The sequence below is a fragment of the Cupressus sempervirens genome, chromosome 8 (assembly GCF_028749045.1).
Source record: "Cupressus sempervirens isolate cs-2001-9-10 chromosome 8, ASM2874904v1, whole genome shotgun sequence".
In the NCBI taxonomy this organism is placed as follows: Eukaryota; Viridiplantae; Streptophyta; class Pinopsida; order Cupressales; family Cupressaceae; genus Cupressus; species Cupressus sempervirens.
Window position 1 is genome coordinate 544,966,731 of NC_143125.1, and position 7,464 is coordinate 544,974,194.

Here is a 7,464-nt window from a genome sequence, read left to right on the forward strand (position 1 = left end):
CACTACAGTCTTTGGATCTTGGAGAAGTTAGGTACGACACCATAGTGGGTCTGTGGAAATCAACCAATTAAGTGATAGAGGAAGAGCTCGAAGGCCTCAAACTTGCCAAAGGCAAGATGAAGGTGGAAATCCATGAACTTAATTACTTCATTAGGCAACTAATTGCCCTGTTAGCAAGTATTTATGGAGTTCCGCCTACTAGCAACCCTACAGCCACTGATATCCAAGTAATCATCTCTCAGTTGCAAGAGGACAAGTTGTTCGGGGAAATTGGTAGGAAGTGGATCAAAAAGCTTGAGTCATTAGGCAATGCGATGTTGAAGCTTGCAACAAAGAAAGATAACATCCTAGCTAACCTAGCTACTCTGTCAGCAAAAAAGGCAAAGAGTGAACATTGTGTTTCTCTCCTACATATGGTTATTCAAATGAAGGTAAAAGAAGCAGTAGAAGCCAACACTCTACAAAAAGGAGATGACCCTTTGTTTGAATGGAAACAAAGCTTGCAATTAAAAGCTAAAATGGTATTGGCAGCAAAGGATGGACTGCAAAACACAGAGGTCAAAGTTAAAGAAGAATGAGATAGGAACTATGAGTTGTTGAGAGGACTACACACTGACTCCCAAACAAGTGGACAAGGGAAAGGAATAGTGGGGGGTTGTTGTTGTGAAAAAGACTTTCTCCGACTATTTGGATAAATTAATAGAAAGGTCTACTAGCTATAAACATAGAGTGTCAGATCTCCAACGGCTCAACAGGTGTATACATGTGGCGATGGAGTAAATGCAAGAACAGTTGAGTGCAATCAAAGATCTGGCTAGAGAACACTACAAGTGGCTCTTGAGATACACCAGCATTCATGTCCACAGACACAAGGAGCTTATTCTAATCATCGTCATTGCCAAGGCCTATAAGGCGAAGTTGGAAAAGGGAAAAAGGCGAAGTGATCTTTCTCCCACCCTTTTTGTTTTCTGATGTGAAATTGTAACTGATAATTGGCTTCTTGTCATTGTCATTTTTGAGGAGATGAACCGATTCAACTCCTTTTTGTGACGGTTCATCTCAAAATCCTATATGTACTCAATTGAAAGATTAATTAAAGGTCGGCTAATTTTTGGTGTGAGATATTTCATGTTACAGAGACAAATTGAATGTGTTTTCTATCAATTATTTACTATTTTGTTGCTTGTTTTAGTTAAAAGCATCTCTTTGAGTTCAATTGAATTAATGAACAAAGAAAGTTTTTTTCTCTTGTTTAGTGCAACAAACCAAAGATAATCATAGTATTGTAAGAGGTTAAAAGAGAGTATTTCCTATAGTTATTTCTTAAACTTTTTCTTGCATTATAGAGTTGAGTGCATTTAGTTACAGTGTCCAATCCATAAATAGAATTCATTACTGCAACATCAAATTTTCTGGGTTCATAGGATGCATGAGTTCACAAATTTGATTAGTGTAAAGACCCAAATCCTAGCTTGAGTTAGTTCCTGTTTAGGCCTAACTTAGTTTTCCTCGCCTATTCTCTAGTCAAGAACCAACCTTGTTTTAGAATTAGGAACAAACAAATTTACTGCAAATCACAAACTCAAGGGAGTTGTACCTCTAAATTCAAAGGGAAATTAGTCATTCAGCTACGATTTCTGAACTATTGTAATCAGTCATTGTTCATAAATATTGGGTATTTAAAGAGTTGAGTAAAAGGAACAATCTATTTACTAACAATATAGTAATTGACATGAAATTTTTAATTTGTTTAAGTTTAAAGCTTTTAGCTCCTAAATTTAAGGAATTTTAGAATGAAGACTAACATTAGATTTTAAATTTAACATTTAGATTTAGTGGAAAGATAATGAGGGATTGTTGACATGTGGGAAAAAAATCATCTAAGTTGTAATAGCCCCACCCTTTTTCCACCCATTTAAATCAAGAGCAAAAAAGTCAAAGCTCCTATTTTGTAGGAAAAGATTCCAACTAGATCTTTAGCCCACAAAAAAATTGATGATGGGACAATGGACCTGCAGCTCCATAAAAATAGAGTCCAAGCCCCCCTCATGGGACCCTTGCCTTATTCTCTGGTGATATTGAGCTTTACCGCTATGCTAAGGGATTTTTTATCACTTCTTTCTCTTATGTTGAAGACCGAGATTTGATCTTGAGCAAGTTGTGGGTTTGGGGGTATTGACCTCTTTCTACCAAACCTCGAACAATTTCTTTCGACCCTCTCACTAAACCACTCAATGTGTGTTTGGTGTGGGTTCATCTTCCTAATCTCTGACTTAATTTCTAGGAGATGTCTTGCTTTGAGGTTGCTAGGAACTCCATTGGTTGATTATTGACAGTAGGCGAAGCTACGATGATTTTAGGTCATTCTACTTTTATTCGAATCATGGTTAATTTGGATGTGTCCCAACTGCTCCCTGGAGATGTGGAGCTCATGTTTGATGATAGGCCTTAAACTCAAGTGTTGGATTATGAGTCTTTGCTTCCATTGTATTGTTTCTCCACTAGTCAAATGGCTTCTGACTGAGCTCTTCTTTGCTGCAAAGATGAAGCTTCGTGGTGGAAGGCTACTAGTAATGATCATTTGATAGTCTGGGTTGTTGACACCCCTTATGAATCCTCCTTTGAGCACTCACAAGTTGTTGGAGAAGAAGAAACTCCTGTGGAAAATCTTGACAATGCCTTTGTTGTTTATCATGGTCATACTATTGTTGTTGCTCCAAGTTGTGTTCCTATTGCAACCCTTGTTGAAGCTCCCATCGTTGTTGGTACTTTGCCCTCAAGGAAGGCGAGAACTTTTGCTCCCTCCACCTGTAATTTTGTGTTGCACCATGGTTCTGCTAATGTTTTGCTTCATTAGCAATTTAGTTGTTGTGATGACAATTTTCCTAATGAAGTCTCCCACGTTGGAGACCCTAAAGATAGTATTGACTGGACAATTGTTTGAAGGTGAAGAAATAACTCTCGCCCTCCTCTTGTGGTATGAGTTTAGCCCTCCTAGTTGGCTAAAAGTCTTTGTGCTATGTTTTCTTTGCTAACTTTCTTTTCTATCAGTACCTACTCTATTGACAATGTGGTGTTAATGACTTGCTAATCTATTGGTGGGTCTTATTTTTGTGAAGGATCAATGCCCTTGCTTTTGGCTTCTTTAATATCCAAAACATGTACATTAAATTCAGCATACGTTGCATGACAATCCTTTGGTTGACGCCACAAGACTAGGTTCAAAATCATGTACACTTATTGCTCCAAACAATCAAGGAGAAGGTTACACTCCGGAATCAAAACTAACCTCTTTTTAAACACATTGTCATAGATTCCACAATAAACAATAACTCCCAAAGTAGTTAAGGCAAAGGCTTTTTTTCCTCCAAATCAACCTTTTGTAATAATTGTCTTGTAGACCCCTTTATAAAATTAAGCTCCAAAGTGATCAAATGATACCAGGTTGCCCTCCAAACCCACTATTTGTCAACAAAGGTCTTATAATTCTCAATATACAAGGATTTACAAATAAGAAAATAGTTTCTTATATTTTGACAAGAGGATAGGCATCCCTAGCTTACTTTTGTATTTTCCTTCTAGCACTTGCTTGGAGGGGAGGTCTACATTCTAGGTTGAGCCTCAGTTTTGAATCTAACAAATCCAACAATACATTTGAATGGAGGGACAACCTTTATTTTAAAAAATGACAAGGAAAATGAATGGATGTACATTGATGTACCATTGACATTTTGGTTTATATTGTAAAACTATATTTGCTACCCAATCTTAACCGACTACTTTTGTAGTGTGTATAAAGAGGGTCCCTTTTTTCATTATGAGTTCTAATTTTTCATTTTAATAAAATTATAAAATCAAACTCAGAAACTAATTTCATGAAAGATGGGTAAATAAATTATTTTCAAATAACCTGCAATGAAGTACCGCAAACAGCTGAAATGTTTCGATAATCAAAGTAAGAAAACAAAGGTTTACTCTAGCCACAAGCTAGCATGTATAAGATATGAAAGGTTTCTTCTAGTGACAAGCATCTAAAGTAATCTTCAATCTGTTGAAGAGTTCCCTTCCGCTAGTTAAATCAGATTAGTTATTATTATTATAGATTAAAAATTTGGTTATCTGTTCGTATAAATAAATTATCTATTATGATCACGTGGAAGAAATGTTGGGTTTAATTGTGCTTAAAAAATTTTGCATCAACATTTTGAATCAAATTCTATGATCCATCATTGGGAGTGTGATGATGGATCATAGAATGTGATTAATGTTGATGCAAAAAATATTAAACAAATTCAAATCCAGAAACTCTTGCATATGATTATCATGGATTGAGAAATCTCTGCTCATTAATCTATTAGGATTTTAGATCGAGCATTTGTACAATTTGGCATTTGCTTGCTCTTGGCAAAAAAATAATTTAATTAATGTAACAATGACTAATATTCTTCCTTTCAAACAATTGAAAGCATGTGGGTAAGCCTTACCAAATTCAAGATGAGAAGGGATCAAAAGAAGAAAAAATTGATGGATTTTAGTAAGTCATTTAATCATGTGTCTGAATCACCCTTTTTCATTTTATTCTCGAATTATTTTAGATTTTTGCCTCCAAAGTTGCATCACGATTATTATTCAGCTGTTGTGTTGCAAAAGTTGCAGACAAAATAAACTTACAGCGTTGCTTAAACATTCCAAGTAAAGCACTTCAAAAGTTCTTACAGATTTCATGTACTCCATTACCTTCTAAGCTAGTTGTTTCTCTTTTCTAGATTAAACAGTGAGTGCTACATTTTATCATCAATGTTTCTTCTAACTATTTCTATCATCCTGCTGGATCATGTAGTGATCTGAAACATTAATAATGAAAAGTAGCACACACAGTTTATCCAGAAATGAGAAGCAACTAACATTATGCACTGTAAAAATTACATGACTCCAATTCCAAGGTTTTAACAAGAGATTGAAAAGGGAAAATTTGGAAGCAATCACAAAAATTTAAAAAGGTATAAGGAGAACATTTTGAGATCCCAGAATAAACAGCCAAATTTTACCATTTGTTGCAAATGCTCCATTGTATAGAAGTTACAGGTAATACAACTCCAAGTACAAAACTCTATTGCAGAGATCAGCAAGCTTTTTAAATTCATGTAGCCCCCAAAGAACGTTAATGTGACATGTCTTCTCACAAAGACAACATTTAAGCAGCATCAAAGTGCATTTTAGTTATTCTCTGGAAGCATCCCCGAGAAGTGAATCAATAATACTACCAAACAGTATACCTTGAACTTGTAACTATCTTTAAGAGAGTTTCTACGTAACACTTCACACAAGATTTATCTTATGATTTCATACAGTGCTTAGAAAATGGCTATTATAGTATTTTCTGAACTTTTGGAAAATGCAATTTGCATAATTTTTTTTTTTGACAATTTCATCAGATATATCATATAGTATATCTCTACTTGGAATTAAAATACATCTTGTTGCTAGCAACATGCTTAAGAACTCAGCGTAGAGACAGAGGAGTGTTGAAATCAGCCAAACTCTTTCTGTGATTTATTTCTCATTTCAGACTCAAAGTAAACTGTCAAATTCATAAGATTTGGCAAACAATTGTAAGGGGGACTGACATAAAAGGCTATCAAATTTACTCCAGCAAAATGGCACATACTTCACTTAATTGTAGTGTCCCATCACCTGTCGGGTATGAGGGGCCAGGGAATGTATAAAATTTCAATTAGACTAATAAAATTGTAGAATTGGCAAATGGAAGATGTCTATTATATCAAAAATATCAAAAAAAATTATTGTAATGAGTACCATGATATTAAAACAAGTACAAAATGTCAAAAATGTTGTGAAGGAGGTCTCCAATCATCCCTCAAGGAAAACTCCTCATCACTAGAACTACTGGACTTGTCATGATCAAGATGTGCTAAACAAACACCGAGCTTGGCATTTGAAGGCAATGCATCCTCATCTTCATCAACTTGTGATAACTCCTCTACCCCTACATCCCATCATGTTGTTGCCTCTCCTTATATACACGCATCTTGTGGTCAATGATACACAGGGCACTATGTACAACCACTACCTTTTCATCTCTCCTAGTTATTTTCTCTTAAGAGAGTGGATGAAGCTATAAGTAGACCAATTTCTCTCTGCAGCTATAGAACTAGAAACCTGAGATGGCAAACGAATGGCTAGCATGGCAGTCTTTGATTTCTATACTCCACAACAGTTCCACCACAAAATCAAGTCCTCTTATATCCAATGTAACTTGGAGACTCGCACCCCCATCCCAAACCTTGATGTACTTGTCCCCGAGACATCCCCGCATCGGGTATTTGAGTACCCAAGCACCCCCCACCTCCACCATTCCACAACCATGCCGCTGCCGGGATGTGTACTTGAATTTCTATTTGAATTTTATTTTGATTTTTGAATGTTACTATTGGGTATGTAATACGCTACTATGTTGCAATTTTGCTATGTTCAAGTATTTTAATTTGGTGTGTTCTAGTAAACTACTAAAACATTATTTCATAACTAGCATTTCAAGTTCTATATGTATACTATACAACACCCCTCTCTGGCCTGTCCTCCCCTTGCTGCCGTCCCCCTGCTGTCCCGAAAATGAGGCCCATTTTCCCCACGTCTCGGAAACTCACCCCAGCGTCCCACAGTTCCGAAGTACTCCCGTACTAGTGTAACAATGCTTATATCATTCTTTACCACCTCCAAATAACCCCCAAGATTGGAAAATGTTGTCCACTTAGTGCAAAACTAGCTAGTCAACACCATACACTTGATCAAATGACCTAAAGAACTATGCCTTCACCTCATCATCTTGAATTATGTACCACTTTGGATTCAATGCATAAGAAACCATGTACAACGGAGTGTTCATCTCGTCCCACCTTTGTTGAGTGATTAGCTAAATGTGATCATCATAGAATGCTAAAGTGGGGTCCTCTTCTATGGCAGCCCTCATATAGTCAAGCATTGAATCAATGCACTCATATACCTTTCCTAGGATAGGTACATCTTCATCGTCATAACTAATGACCTAAAAAATCACAACAATGATAGAGATTGTATTTTATCACTCTAAAATATATCACTCTTCATTATCTCCTTCACCCTCTTCCCTACTTTGTCTTGGCTTCGACCCACCAATTTCAATAATTTGTCATAACCATGAATTGCAGTGCCTCTTACAACTCAAGCATTCTCTCCACGAGAATGAAGTAGGATGCTTATCTGGCCTCAATTGGTTTCAAGAACTCCTTCATGAAATTGATAATAGTGCATGTGAAGTGTGGTGGTTTCAGTTAAACATCTCTCACATTGTTGACCCCTCCTCTAATCTAGTCAATCTCCCCCATGTCATTGAGTGCATTGTTCATAGCCACACAACACGGAGTCCACCCAATAAGTCTATAGGCTGCCTCAACAAGCTTCCCT